This window comes from Hordeum vulgare, chromosome 7H (genome assembly GCF_904849725.1).
Source record: "Hordeum vulgare subsp. vulgare chromosome 7H, MorexV3_pseudomolecules_assembly, whole genome shotgun sequence".
Classification (NCBI taxonomy): domain Eukaryota; kingdom Viridiplantae; phylum Streptophyta; class Magnoliopsida; order Poales; family Poaceae; genus Hordeum; species Hordeum vulgare.
The window spans coordinates 368,187,539-368,204,308 of record NC_058524.1 but is presented as its reverse complement, the minus strand read 5'-3'; positions in this window follow the sequence as shown (position 1 = coordinate 368,204,308).

The window sequence follows — 16,770 nt, the reverse complement described above, 5'->3', positions numbered from 1 at the left end:
GAAGCGCATGACAACATCTGCTTTCCTCTGCGAAGGGCGTATCTTTTAATTTTCAGTACTTACTTTTATGCAAGAGTCAATGGTATGCATTCTCATTTCAATCTCAATTGTTCTCTAGTTGGGAACCATCATGTGGTGGGGAAAGATGTTGGAAAATATGACCAGTCAAATATATTTGATCATGATTTATTATTGTTGACAATCATCTCTATGATAAATGAGTTAGGAGGTGAAATATTAAGCCCCTATCTGTCTCTGTGTTTGATGGATGCCATTTGTTCTAAGAATATGCTTTGAGTACTAGCAATCACGGAAGACTATATGATGATTGAGTATGTGGATCTCTTACTTAGACTCTGTTGAAGAAGTTGAATTGTAATTGTTTGGTGACTAAGGATATAGCTTGTTGAGTTTCAAGAGAATTCATTATTTGAACCTTAACATGTGAATTGGTTGCTACTTTAACATGAGAAGTTTTATGAGAAAGAATTGCTGCTATGATGCTAGTAAAAATGATTGAAATTATCATTGATCAAACTTATGCGATATGCTAGCATTCACACTTCATAAATTATTTCTTTTATCATTTACAAACTCGAGGACGAGTAGGAATTAAGCTTGGGGATGTGATACGTCTCCAACGTATCGATAATTTATGAAGTAGTCATGCCATATTCACCTATGTTTACAATACTTCTATATAGTTTTGATGCACTTTACATGATTTATTTAGAACTAACCCGGACGGACGCTATTTTTAGCAGAACTACCGTTGTGTTGTTTTTGTGCAGAAAATTAAAGTTCTTGGAATTGCCCGAAAATTTTTGATAATTTTTTTGGACGAAAAGAGACTCCCGAAGCTTCGCGGGAGGGCCTAAAGAGCCACAAGGAGGACACCACCCACCAAGGCGTGCCCGGTGGCCTGTGCTAACCTCGAGGCCCATCTTCGCGTGAAACCGATGCCAAAATTCCTATAAATATAAGAGCCATCAGAAATAACCCAAGAAGAGAAGTTTGACCGCCGCAAGGCCTCTGTATCAACGAAAAACCAATCTAGAGAGAAAACAGTATCCTCCGGCAGAGGGTAGATCATCTCCGGTGGCCATCTTCATCATCCTAGCGGAGGCCATGATGAGGAGGGAGTAGTCCACCCTCGGGGCTGACGTTTTGTACCAGTATCTATGTGTTAAATCTCTCTCTCTCTCGTATTCTTCAGATGGTACGATCTTGATGTATCGCGGCTTTGTTAATATAGTTGGATCATATGGTGTTTTCCCCTCTCTATCTTGTTGTGATAAATTGAGTTTTCCCTTTGAGATTTCTTATCGGATTGAATAGTTTTATGGATTTGAGAACACTTGATATATGTCTTGCTCTGAATACTCGTGGTGACAATGGGTTATCATATTGATTCACTTGATGTGTGTTTTTGCACTCAACTTGCGGATTCCCGAAGTGACATTGGGGTAATCAATGCATAGGGGTTGATGCACGTTCTTGTCCTACTTTCTACGGTAGAAATCTTGGGGCACTCTTTGAGGTTCTTTGTGTTGGATTGAGTATTATGAATCTGAAATTGTTTGATGCGTATCGTATAATTAACTCATGGATACTTGTCATGACATTGGAGTATCTAGGTGACATTAGAGTTGGTTGATGCGTATCATATGGTGTTATTTTAGTACGAACTCTTGAATAGATCGATCGGAAAGGATAACTTATTATCCTAGTACGAACTCTTGGATAGATTGATTGGAAAGGATAGCTTTAAAGTGGTTTCGTACCCTACAAACAATTTCTTCTTATGTTCTCCGCTGTATAAGAACTTTGGACACGTTGAGGGATGGTTATGTGATACAATTATATTAGCATTTTTGAGAGATTGCACTAGCGAAAGTACAGACCGTAGGCGTTGTTTTCAAGCATTGCAATACTGTTTGTGCTCACTTTTATCACTTGCTACCTTGTTGTTTTTATATTTTCAGATTACAAAAACTATATCTACCCTCCATATTGCACTTGTATCACCATCTCTTCGCCGAACTAGTGCACCTATACAATTTTCCATTGTATTGGTTATGTTGGGGATACAAGAGACATCTTGTATTTGATTGTAGGGTTGTTTGAGTGACACAATCTTCAACCTACACCTCCCACGGATTGATAAACCTTAGGTGATCAACTTTAGGGAAAATTGCTACTGTCCTACAAAACTCTACGCTTGGAGGGTCAACATAGTCTACAATAATAAAGTTGCATAGTAGACATCATCTATCATGTTATATTCAATTGCCTATGGACAATCTTTTTCTTTTATTACACAAAAATCTTTCTACTAAACAACACCTAACTTTTATTTACTTGTTCTTTGTTATCTTGCAATTTATTTCTAGTTTTATTCTTGTTTTAGGTAAAGCACACATTAAGTGTCCGTAGAGTTGTATGGGTGGTCGATAGAACTTGAGGGAATATTTGTTTTACCTTTAGCTCCGCGTTGGGTTCGACACTCTTACTTATCAAAAAGGCTACAAACGATCCCCTACAATTGTTGGTTATCAAGACATTTTTCTAGCACCATTGCTAGGAAGCAACAGTGTGGGGTGAGTAATCTCGTGTGTGCTTATTTGCTTTATCACTAAGTTATTTTTATTTTCTTTTATCAGTTTTTATCTTTAGTTATGGATATGGAACACGAAACACCAAAAAAATAAGTTGTACTTGCTACTCATGGAGATGGGGAACCTCCTAAAACCCTCGATGATGGTTATGTGGAAAACATTAAATAGTACTTTGATAATCCTCAGAATTCCCCACTGAACTTGATGATGGGATACACGTTGGATAAACATGAGTATTTTAGTGGTTATCACTTGACTCAAAAAGGGAAACACTTATGGGATCAAATTAAAATGTTGTGTTGGTACGCTTGGAATTTATACTTGAGGTGTGATTATGCTTGTTGCTCTAAGATGGAGACTTCATACCTTCCCTTTCAATGTGAATTTAATTATTATGAAATCTTGGCCTCTTATGCTAAGGGTATATATGATTACTATGATGTGGAAAAATAGAAGAATTTATTGCTTTTAAGGGTGCATCTTAAAAAAATTCCATACTTAAATATTGCTATGAGAATTATGAATACAATGCCAATATTAATGAATTGATTGAGAGAATGACGGTTGCCTTGGAAGAAACTAATATTTTACAGGAATCTATGGAAGAAGAAATTATTGAAACTGTGAGCTCATTAGGTGAAAAAGATGAGGAGGTGAGCGAAGAACAAAAGGAGGGAGAGCGGAATGGCTACCTATTCCCACCTTCTAGTGAGAGTAACTCTTAAACTCATACATTATTTAGTTTATCTTCGTGCTTACCGGAGGATGAATGCTATGATGATTGCTATAATCCCTTGGATTCGTTTGAAATATCCCTTTTTGATGAACTTGATGCTTGCTATGCTTGTGGCCATGGTGCCAATATGAATTATGCTTGTGAATATGAACTTGCTATAGTTCCTTATGTTAAGAATGAAGTTGTTGCTATTGCACCAACAAATGATAGTCCTATTATCTTTTTGAATTCTCCCAACTACACTTTTTTGGAGTAGTTTGCTCTTACTATATTGATGGGTTGCATTTTACCATTACGCATGATGATTTTCATGGATATAATATGCATGTGCTTGCTGCTCCTACTTTCAATTATCGTGAGAGAAGAACTACATCTCCACCTCTTTATATTCCCAACAAGATAAAATTGCAAGAAACTGCTTATGATATGTATTGGCCTTTACTTGATGTGCATGAATTGTTCTTTTATGACATGCCAATGCATATGAAGAGGGTTAGGCTTCTGAGTTTCATGATATATGTTACTTTGTGCTCACTACTTAATTGAAAATCATTGTTAATTAAAATTGGCTTTGATATACCTTGGGATCCGGGTGGATCCATTACTTGAGCACTTTATGCCAAGCATAATGGCTTCAAAGAAAGCGCTGCTAGTGAGACAACCCGGTAGTTTTAAAGAGCCATTTACTTATCTTCATAGATTTTAAAAAAGGTTTGAAAACAAAAACATATAGAGGGGAACTTAAAACTTTTTCAAAAAGAGAAGCGATTGGAAGGTTATGCATTGGAGAAGTGAGGGTTGATCTTGAACACTTGTATTCATGCTCATGGAACCAATGTAGAATTTTTCATGAGTTTCTCACAAAATAAGTATCCCCTTGTACAAATCCATTTCATTATAAAAATAATGTGCCAAGATTTTCCTTTAGGATGATTTCATTGCTTGTTGGAATGTTCGGTGCGAAAACAAAAACTATGGTTGTAGTGCATGAATTTTACATTTTTTACATGAAAGTTTCTGCAATTTTTACACGGTAATAATATGAAAAATGTATATTTCTTACTTATTTTTAACAATTTTTAAAGTTACATAATTATGGTCAATATTCAGATTACGACAAACTGTCTAGTTTTTGACAAATTCTGTTTTTTGATGCATTGTTTTGCTTGTTTTGATGAAACTATTGACTATATTGATGGTATAAGCCATGGAGAAGTTATAATATAGTAGATATAATGCAAGAACAAAATATGAATGGGTTTGCAACAGTACTTAAGGTACTAATTTTCACTATTATACTAATGGATCTCACAAGTTTTGTGTTAAGTTTTGTGTGGATGAAGTATTTGAAGTTCGAGGAGGTCTCGATATGAGGAGATGGAGGAGAGGCAAGAGTTCAAGATTTGGGGTTCCCAAGGCACCCCAAGTAAATATACAAGGATACTCAAGCATCTAAGCTTGGGGATGCCCCTGAAGGCATCCCATCTTTCTTCAACAAGTATCAGTATGTTTTCGTCTTTGTTTCGTTCATGTGATATGAGTAAGTGTCTTTTGTGCTTAGCTTTCACTTTTATTTTCTACACCATGCTGGTAGAGATAGTCCATGCTTGATTTACAGAATAGTCATTGCACTTCACTTATATCTTTTGAGTATGGCTTTATAGAATGCTTCATGTGCTTCACGTATATCATTTGAAGTTTGGATTGCCTGTTTGCCTAAATATAGAAAACCGTTATTTTAGAATTATTTCATCCTTCACTTATATTTATTAGAGAATGGTATTTCGTAGAAATAATTAAACTCTCATGCTTCACTTATATCTATTTAGAGAGTCAAAAGGAATTGGTACTTTACATGGTTAGTCATAAAATCCTACATAAAACTTGTAGATAACTAAGTATGATATGTTTGATTCCTTGCAATAATTTTGTGACATTAAGATAGTAATATGTGGGTGCACTAGTTGATGCTTGTGTATTAGTAAGAATATTTATGTTAAGGTTTGTGACTCCCGAAGCATGCACGTATAATCTCTGGTTATGCGATGAAGTTGGAGCATAATTTATCCTTGATTGAAATCCTTTGTGCTGCAATAATCGGAGTCACGCGATGGTTAACTCCTCCCAACCTTATCCCTAGGGGCATGCCAATAGTGCTTTGCTTCAAGAGAGATAATAAAATATTGCAGTAAGTATGCAAGTTCTTTGTGACTAATATGAATCCATGTACTATAAGCACTCTTACCTTTCCGCAATTTGGTAGCCTCTATGGTACTCTGCATTACCCTTTGTCACCTCACTACTAGGGAAAACCCTAGTAGTAGCGCGGGTTTTTGAACTATCAGTAGCGTGGGTGCCCGTGCTACTACTACGGTGCTACCGCTAAATGTTTTCCTAGTGCTACTTCTAACTGAGTTATGAGTAGCGTGCTTTTCTAACCCGCACCACTAGTAAACGCACATTTTTATTATATATATATATGCTGTATTTACACACGGCTACACATATTAATATAAAACATCAATAATTATTGTGCCAGCAACTACATTTAGATTAAACTGGATCCATGTAAGTGATCATCTTGAATTAGAAGAAAATATGATGTTGCCAATCGCAATATCATACTTTCCTCTAATTCAACTTGGTCACTTGCATCCATCCAATTTAATCGCAACATCATCATATTACTGATTTAACAACTCATCGTCATCTTAATCATACTAAGTTAAAATCTCCTAAAACATAAAAACATCATAATGATCATCATCTTAACCGATCATGCCAAGTTAATATAAACCCGAAAAACTTGTTTCTCATAAGACCTAGTCCTCGCTCCTAAGTATAATGTAATAAGATAGAATAACACCTATGTCTCCATGATGAATCGCACAGATCCAAGGTCTCCAACTTGTGGCTTGCGATCCTTCTTTATTTCTCTCCATCCTTCAATTTGGAGTCTTTTTGATTTGCGGTCAGTCGAGTATGGAGTATCGAACTAAGCCCTCAGCGGGCTTTTAATTTTCATATGTCCTTCTCTGCCCATAAACAGAGGCACTACATCATTTGGCAGTTTCTATTGAAGAACATAATAATAACCTAGTTAGCAATGTAATCAACACCATTTATGCAATAGTAGAGCATACCTAATTAGCAAACTCTTACCAAGACATTTCGGGGAATGTCATCCACCCTCTACCTATGCACTAGTGGCCTATAAAATGTATAATCTGGGCCAATTCCCAAATTATACGGGAAGTTATCCCTACCAACTAGGACACCAACAAGAAACTAGAGAAGAACATCGTTCTCCACCCAAGTTAGATGTGATCCATACGTGTAGTGTGTCGTGTCAATTAATTTTCGTAATTCACTCGAATCATCGAAATAAACTGTAAATTATAATTTAACAAATTTAGTATATGGATGAACACTAACTATTTCTAAATATAGAATGCATATTACTTGAAAAATATGGTTGGGGAACTCACATGGACGTAAAACAGGAAGCATATCGACATCCACACAAATGTTGATGTTGCCTCACATATTATCTTCAGGACGAAGATCGAAGGTTATTGCCATACCCTTCTGAAGTCCATATGTCTCGCAAAGATCTTCCCAATTTGGGAACCCTATTTCTGTGTTAAAAGTTGAATTCATTACTTTGATCATAAATGTGTGACTATGTATAGTCCTTAGGTTAGCTATCCTCATCTCCTTACTCTCGTGGTCTTCGAAACCGAGCCTCTCCAACACATATGTTCTTGCATGGCAAGGGAGGAACTAGTCAAATTGTATGTAACAGAAATTACATGTCGAAGCAAGGAAACAAAAGTCATGTTTAATTAAAAAAACACTTGTCATTGTTGCGTACCACAAAAACTTCGAAGGTCTCGTCAGGCTTGATGCTGAAGAACGTGTCGTCTCGCAGGTGAGGCATGTCGCACACACCCTGATAGTCACCACAATATGCATACTCCCAATAATCATTGTCACACAATTTCCTGTTTATTGTGGTAATTTAACTTATAGATTGTGGAACATGTTTGTAAATGCGTAAACAACAACCGTGACAATGTGTCAAAATAATTCAAAATTTATAAGGTTTTGCAGGAACGTTGATTCATTCCCGGTGCGGCAAATCCCGGGCACTCTATATGTCCTAGTTTGTAGCACAAGTCATGCCGAAATTCATGGAAAATTTTGGCATGACCTTTGCTAAAAAGTGGACAAATTAAGCACCTGAAACTGGTCGGAACGGAAATGAATCAACATTCTGGCAAAACATAGGCCACTCGGCTTCATTTCCAGGAAACAACAAAAGATCACTTGGTCACAATTGAACCACTTCAATGTTGCATATAACAGGACCACTTAAGAACATGTACATGAGCAACTACAACAGTAGATAAAAATGAGCAATCATTTGTAGAACAATCATCTCATTTGAACTTAGCTAGCACCCACTACCTATTTTTCTCAACATGCAAGTACGACACCAAATATACAATAATAAAACAAAATACATATATTTTGCAAATATTTCCACAACAATGTTTGGGGCATCAGCTAGTCCCTAGAAAGAATCCCAGCAAGAACCCTAGGCGTGGGGATGTCTCACCAGAGGCTTGGATCGGTGTCGGGGTAGGGGCAGGGGTCAAGGTCGTCGGGGTCGAGGTCAAGTTTGGGGCAGGGGTCGAGGTCGTCGGGGTCGATGTCGGGGTCGGGTCCGGGGGCGAGGTCGCCAGGGAGGACCTGCGGCGGAAGTGGTGCAGAGTGGACAGGAGAGAGTTAGGAGGGGGGGAAGGTAGGGAGTGAGGGGCGGGGCGACGACACAGAGTGGAGAGGGAGAGAGTGCGGAGGGGGAGAGGGAGGGAGTGAGGGGCGGGGCGGTGGCGTAGGGTAGAGAGGGAGGGAGTGAGGGGCAGCGGCGGCGGCGTAGAGTCTGGAGAAGGAGAGAGTGAGAGAGAGGGGCGTGCGGGGGCAACGAACACGATAAGTGCAAGCCCCACTTAGCAGTAGCGCGGGTTGGGCAAACATGCTACTACTATTTTTTAGCAGTAGCGCCGGTATCTTGGGCGTGCTACTACTATTCATTTAGAAGTAGCGCTTGTATCTGGGCGCGCAACTACTAAATCTAGCACATGGGAAATGGTGGGACAATATTAGTAGTAGCGTGTTTCTTAAAACAGCGCTACTGCTAAGTATTCAGCAGTAGTGACTCTAGTAGACACATGCTACTGATATGTAGCAGTAGCGCCCTCTTTTATTCAACGCTACAGCTAATGTCGTGTGTATTAGTTTTTCCCTAATAGTGCCTCGAGAGTTGGTGCAAACTTCACATGTGCATCCAAACCCTGTGACATGATATGCTCTATTGCACATAAGACTTATTATATCTCCCTCAAAACAGCCACCATACCTACCTATTATGACATTTTCATAGCCATTCCAAGATATATTTCCATGCAACTTCCACCGCTTCCGTTTTGATGACTTGAGCACTCATTGTCATATTGCTTTGCATGATCGTAACATACCTAGCATGATATTTTCATGGCTTGTCCATTTTTTTATGTCCATGCTATGCTAGATCATTGCACATCCTGGTACACAGCCAGAGACATTCATATAGAATCATACTTTGTTTTAGGTATTGAGTTGTAATATTGAGTTCTAAGTAAATAGAACTGTGATGATCATCATTATTCATTATTAGAGCATTGTCCCAGTGAGGGAGGATGATGGAGACTATGATTCCCCCATAAGTCGAGGTGAGACTCCGAACGAAAAATGAAAAATGGGGAGGACAAACGAGCCCACCACAAAAAAAGCAAAAAATGGGGGAGGCGAAAAAAAGAAAAAAAAAGAAAAAAGTCCACCATAAAAAAAGAATAAATGAATTAGAGAAAATAGAGAAGGGCCATGTTAATTACAACAATTGTGCCTCAAAGTGGCATCATGTTCTTCACATAGAGAGTCTCTTGTTTTCTTACTTCCATATGCTAGTAGGAATTTTTCATTATAGAGTTTGATGCACACCCACTTAGTTTTCATATTGAGCCTTCATACACTTATAGCTCTTAGTTTTCATATGCATCTCCATAGCCCGTTGATACGCTTGTTGATGCGAGACTTTCTTCTTCACTCTTACCCCTTGGAAACCTATGACCATATTTTGTTCCACCTTTATGCTATATCCATGGTTCATGCTCATGTATTGAGTGAGTAATTAAAAGTTGAAGTGTGTTAAAAAGTACAATCCAATTGCTTGATTTAACACCGGGGTACTCGTGATTTATACCTTATGCTAGAAAGACCATAAATAACAGGCTATATGATTTTGTAGGGATAGCATTCCTGAAATATTGTTATTTTGGAAGGACATGATTATTTGCTAGTAAACCTGAGTATGGATGTCTTTATGTCTAGTGATAGACTATTATCTTAAATCACTTCAATCTTAATATTCACACCATGATTACATATATGATCATGATTATGCTACGTATCATTCCATATCATAAATTATCATTTTTATCAATTACCAACTCGAGGACGAGGAGGAATTAAGCTTGGGGATGCTGATGCGTCTCCATCGTATCTATAATTTTTGACTGTTCCATGCCAATATTATACAACTTTCACATATTTTTGGCAACATTTTATATGATTTATTGGACTAACATATAGATAAAGTGCCAACTGACAGTTCCTCTTTGTTGCATATTTTTTGTTTCGCAGAATATCCATATCAAACAAAGTCAAAACGTGATAAAACTTTATGGAGAATTATTTTGGAATATATGTGATTTTTGGGAAGTCGAATCAACATAAATGGACGCCCACGACCTCCACTTCCCACTAGGGTGTGGCCCATACCCCATTGGATGCCCTGCCCTCTAGTGGCCACACCTTGAGTTTGTTGGGGCTCTTATTTGGGTGAAAGAAATATAATTTATGGCAAAAACCATGTAAAAATTTCAGCCTGATCGGAGTTACGGATCTCTAGGAATTTAAGAAACGGTGAAGGGCCAGAAAATAGGAATACGAATCTCTAGGAATTTAAGATACGATGAAGGGCTAGAAAACAGGAATACGAAACTTACGGATCTCTAGGAGATCCAACCTCGGAGGGGCTCCCACCCCTCCGCTGCCATGGAGGCCATGGACTAGAGGGGGAACTCTCCTCCCATCTCGGGGGTGGGGGCAAGGAAGAAGAACAAGGAGGGGGGCTCTCTCCCCCTCTATCCCGGTGGCGCCGGAGTGCCACCGGGGCAAGGAGTGTGACGGCGATCTACATCAAAAATGTTGCTGTCGTCAACACCAACTCTATCCCCCTCTATGCAGTGGTATAACACCTATTTTCCTGGTGTAACTCTCTACTTAAACATGGTTCTCAAAACTACATACTATTTCCCACTAATATGTTGATATCCTATGATGTTTGAGTAGATCCGTTTTGTCCTACAGGTAATTGTGATATGATGTTATTAATATGAGTTGTGTGTTGATATGGTGATGTACTAAGGTGCCTTCCGTGAGGCGCCCACGTGAAGGATACACGCTGGAAGGTTTGCAATATTTTCATAATTCACTTATAGTGGGTGGCGAGAGTGTTAGAAACCTACACCCGAGTAAGGGAGTTGTGCGCATATGGGAGTAAAGAGCACTTCATGTTTAATTCTATTACCTTAATGATTTCTAGTAGTCGCGTATGCTTCCTAGAGGTCCAATCATAAGTGCAGTGATCCAAGTTTGGAAATTGTGTTAGCGTATGCCTCTCCCTCATTGCACATGATAATTATCTATCATGTTATATTCAATTGCCTATGGATAATCTTTTTCTTGTGTTATACAAAAAGCTTTCTACTAAAAAGCACCTAATTTTTATTTACTAATTCTTTATTATCTTGCAATTTATTTCTAGTTTTATTCTTGTTTTAGGTAAAGAAAACGCTAAGTGTGTGTAGAGTTGTATCGATGGTCGACATAAATTGAGGGAATATTTGTTCTACCTTTATCTCCTCGTTGGGTTCGACACTCTTATTTATCAAAAAGGGCTACAAATGATCCCCTACACTTGTGGGTTATCAACCATGTTGGTGTACATATTTTTTTCATTCGAGGATATCCAATTGTTGTTATTTGGTTTTCTATTTTATTTGGCCAATTGGATATACAAGAATGCCTAAGTAGCTCTCTCTAGCTATCTATGCTTTCTCGTCTCAAATTATATTCATGCTACGTCGCGAAATTTGAGCAAGCACTTTAGGGACACTCTTTGTGAGGAGCACTTGGAGATGTGTCTCGACAAGGCCTGAGTTCCAAAACCTCGCAAAAGCATCTCGATGTGACAAACCCCAAAAACTCAGTCCCAGCGAAGCCTAGGGTTGATCTAGTTTTTCATTCTTGGTACCACTGATAGGATCTTTTCGGCATCATCGAGTTTCACTGCCAACTGACAGTTATGGAACTCGGTGGCACCGAAAAATCCAACTCGATGTCATCGACGGCCAGGGGGTATATATTATGCGGACCTGACTTTTGAAATCACTTCTACAAACCTTGCCTCCCCGTACCTCCTCGCTACCCTGCCCTAGTCGTCAGGACATCGCCGTGTTTCTCCCGTATGGCCTCACCGGTGGAGTCCTCGTCGTCGACGGGAATCATCGCCGTCATCGTCGCCATAGCAAAACCTTCACTGCATTAGGGTAAAGTTTCGGCCCCTCTTTGTGCTCCAAATTCTAAATCTTGTGCAAATAGGATATCCCATCTTCAGTCCATGATTTAAATCTTTCTATCCAGAAAAAACTTTGAATACATTAGAACGAAAGAAATTTTAGGGTTAACTGTCCGCATAACCGAAACTCGGTGTCACCAGTCAGAAAAATCGGTCCTACTGATTTCGGTTTTGGGATACTAAGAAAAGTGTGGTGAAACACAGTTTCCTTTTCGGTGAAATCAAAAAGGTTGCCAAGATTCTATTAATGAGATTGTTAGTCTCGGTGGCTTCGAATTTTTGTCTGTGCGGAAACGATAACCCTTTCTGCAGAAAGTTAGACTTCAATTTTTAAAAGTTCAAATTTGCAAAAACTTCTGAATTTTTTGTGATGCTCATCCACTCGATCTCTTCTAATTCTTTTCACTGAGTCGGCTTGATTGCTTGGTGACTATCAGTATGTCAGGTTCAGAGGATAGTCAGAATGATTTCACAGAGCCTAGTGTTGAGATGGATTCAGGGAAAAGTCGTGACAGGACTGCTTCTGAACCAGGTACGCGCATCTCCCATGATTTGCCAAAGTTAGCTACCACATCAAGGAAGAAGCGTAGTTTTGATGAGGATAATGCTGAATTTGTCCCAGATGAGGGCATCCACCACAAGCAAAAGGAGAAGAAAACAGTCAATAAGACTGTGAGAAAGGAGTACGCCAGACCAGATTCAGTGAGAGTTCCAAAGGCTGCTAAGAGAGGGATGAAGCTCAGACTTGAAGGCCCCTCTTCTAGGAAAGCTAAGAAGCAGGAGTAGTACATATTGTTGGAAGGCCAACATCTATGTATGAAGATCTAGCAGAAGCTGTTGATGAAGAGGAGGAAGAAAATCTAGCTGAGAACCCTCCTGCTAAGAAGAAGAAGCTCATGTATGATGCTATGCATATACATGACTACTAAGGACATACTACAGAAGGGAACAACAAAGAATCTGCATCCAGATAAGTTGCAGAGGAGGAAGAAGATGCATCTGTGCTAGGAAAGTTGAGAGCTCACTTGCCATTGCACAATGATGCCCGTCCTGTTGCTGAGTACATGAAGAAGAGATGGGATCAAGGATTGAGGTAGTGGAGGATTGCACATCCATATGCTATGTGACAGAGAACTGTTGTTGATCCTCGTTTTCACACTAAGGAGCAACAACAATTTTATGACACGGCGCTGCTAGACAAGAGTCCTGCAGACAGTGACATGAGATATGTTGACTGGAATTACATCAAGAAAAATGAGGAATACTTTCCTCATGTGAGAGAGAATTCCAGGCTGATTAACATTGAAGATTTTGTTGGCAGAGAGACGACAGCTTGGAATGATGACATGATTATGCAATTCTATTCAACTGCTCATTTCTATCGAGATGGAAGGATAGTGTAGATGATAGAAGGTCACCGGTATGAGTCTACCGTAGATGAGTGGGCCACTATCATTGGTGCCCGTGTGGCACAAGAGGGAGATTTGGATGTCTACTCAGAACCCAATATGAATCACAACACAATGGAAAACATGTACAATCCAGTGCCCCATCATTAACTGCAAACACACAAATTTGGCTCTCTCTATTTTCTGCACGCAGGAATACCAAAGACAAACAACATTATGAGGTACACCCTAATGCCTAAGTCAGGAGATGATAAGATGATCAGAGGGTATTACATTAACATGTTGCACCACTTACACACCCACACCGGATTAGCGTGATGGATTTGATAATTGAGACCGTCAGGAGGACTGCTGCAGATCAGAAGAGATCTTGTGGGTATGCACCATATATTTAGATGCTTATCAATGCCAAGATTGGCAAGTATGCATATCAACTTGATCGCCCACACATGCCACGACAGGCAGAGTTCCAGGACAAGGTAGTTGTGATGGACCCCAGTCTTCCCAACTTAGCTACAATGTGTCAGGCAGCAGAGGAAGAGGCACCCACAGATGCTCCAACTCCACAGCTCAAAACTAGATAGGAGCAGATGTAGTTTCTCGTCAGCATCATACAAGGGATGGAGAAGAGTATTTCAGAGATTTCGCTGAATCGGAAGAGCCTTGAGAGGATCGTGGAGACTAAATTCCATGACCTAGATCTCAAAGTGACGGAGTTGACTACAATTGTTGAGCAGCTCCGGCATGAGGTTGATGTAGTGCATATATCCCATTCCAGCAGTGATGATGAATATTCGCGTCTTCCTACGACTACTCAGTTCAGGACCCAGTCTAGGTCTGCAGCTATGCCAGTGACGGAAACAAGACCAACTTCATCAGCTCAAGCATCTACACCTCCATAGAAGCCTTCGCCGACGCTCTTATGTCCACTCCAACGACTGCTATCGGAGGAGATCGAGCCCAGAGAGACGAGTTCTAGACCTTTGAACTTTTTGGTTACTTGTTGCCAAAGGGGGAGAAGTGTATATATCAATTAGGGCTTTGAGATAGATAGATTTGCCTTTTATTTGCTGTCGTCTCGGTTTACAAAACTTTTAGTCTTTTGGATTACTTAAACTTTCTTTTTTGATCATACGCTTTGATTATCGATGCTACTACATTATAACTTTGAGTTATCTTCATGATGAGCATTCGCTGATTTGTTTGGTGTTATGTGCATTACTATTCATTCATATCATTCATGTACACCACCAATATGTAGGTGACATGGAAGAGTGACCCACGATCCTAATCGATTGTGCATTTGCATTCAAACGCAAATTAAAATAAACACAAATTTTGGGGGAGCTCTTGCTTTTCACATACTTCTCAAAGTTATGCTGATAATCATTGATTATATCTTTTTCGAAGCTTTGATTTATATAGTCGGTGATGCTAGGTCGACACCTATAGGGATCAACGTGATACCCTTGTAATCGTAGGGAGGGGAAAACAACGTCAAGTGCAAATCTAACAATCAACACCCGGCAAGCCTTTTTACCCAGGTTCGGGCCGCTTACACGTAAAACACTACGTCCTGCTCGTCTGATCGTATTAAGCGTTCTTTTGTTGTTCGTGACAATGATGATAACCGTATTCTTGGCCAATCTTCAGAGAGTCTAACCCCTTGTGAATGAGCTAAGGGCCTCCTTTTATCGGCAAAGGGGTCACTTACAGTGCTCGATGGTAGGTTCACGAGAAGTTACATTGAACCTACAGCGGTGCTTATCTATCTACCGCTATCAGGTGCATTACATGCATGTCTTGTCCTTGTCAGCTAAGTGCTGGTGAAGACATGTGTCCACCTGTTTCGACACCTGGACGCCCCGCTGGCGGATGTAGAATGCGCTGGAATTCGGTGGGAAGGGGGAGGTGGCATTGTGGCCAGGGCGGTCGCCCTCTAGCGCCTTGCCACGTCATCCCAGCAAAGCTTATCGGGGCCTTGCTGCTTCGTCCCGGCAAGGAAGCTTGCCCGGGGCTTCAGCAGTCCTCCCGGCGAAGGAAGCTCGCCGGGGTCTTGCGTTTGGTGCGTTCATCACGTCCACCAAATGGACGTGGCCTTGGGTGTCTTCCTGGCAAGGCAGGCTTGTCGGGGCCTTGAATACCTTGGGGTGCATCTTGCCTGGGTTCAGTCGCGCCCTACCGTAAGGGGCTCTTTGCGCTCATGCAGAAGTCTGGGGCACTAGAAACCCCAGTCTTTAGTGCACGGATAGGAGCCCCCGGGCCTGGCCACACACGCGCGTGGAGCGTTGTTGGGCCAGGCCCAAAGAGGTGTACGGTCCCTTGCAGCTTGATCTGCTAGCGATTGCCTTTCCCTACGTCCCGCATCGGATGCGCGAAGTGGGAGGTCGTGCTCGGAGTGGCCTCTCCGCCTCCTGAAATGCCTCTGCCACGCATGTGGCATGCGTAGTCATTGATGGAAAGGTGGCAGTCAAGGCCTTGAAAGGTCCAGTAGTGGTTGGGCCCGCCCGTGCATGCATTGGCGCATCGGGCGGTTCTCTGTTCGCCCGTGAGCTCAATCGATTGGTCGTAGAGGGTGGTGGCTTCTGGAGTAAGGGAGGCTAGCCCCCGCACCCCGTCCTATAAATTGGGAGGGGTTTGCGAGGGGTTTTGCTCACCCAACTGCTCTTGGATCCACCAACTTCTCGGTCTTGGCCTTGGAATCTTCTTCTGTCTGCTGGTGGCACTTGCCCGTAACCATGGTTAGGGGACTGGGTCGGCCACCGTCAGCTGTGAGGGCGGCGAGGGGATCCCGTTCGGATAATGCCACAGCTTCTGAGGGTGTCGCGGCGGAAGACGACCCGAATGTCCATGGTGGAGTAAGGGCGAGGGGCCGAGGTCGCTACGGAGGTCGAGGCCGGGGGAGGCGGAGCGCTACTCCAACGCCTCCGCCTTCCCGGGGCTTGCTTCTGTGGTGGCCCTCCATGTTGCTTTAGGGGGCCCCACGTGTGCTTCTCGACTGCTGTGAAGGTCGCTCGAGCGGCATTGGGAGCTCCGCTTCGAGCGACGGTGACGAGGGGGACGGCGACGGTGAGGGTGCCGGGCCTAGTCCCGAGCCCGAGGGAATTGAATCGGATGGCGATTCACCCGGCTAGGACTCAGTGCTTCCTGCACCGGTGCGGCCCGGCTATGCCCCTCCCACGCCTCGGAGGGGGGGGGGATCTCAACCGGATCCGTCGCCCCCTTCTCGCGGCTGGACGAGGCCGAACCCGCTTCCGTCACTAC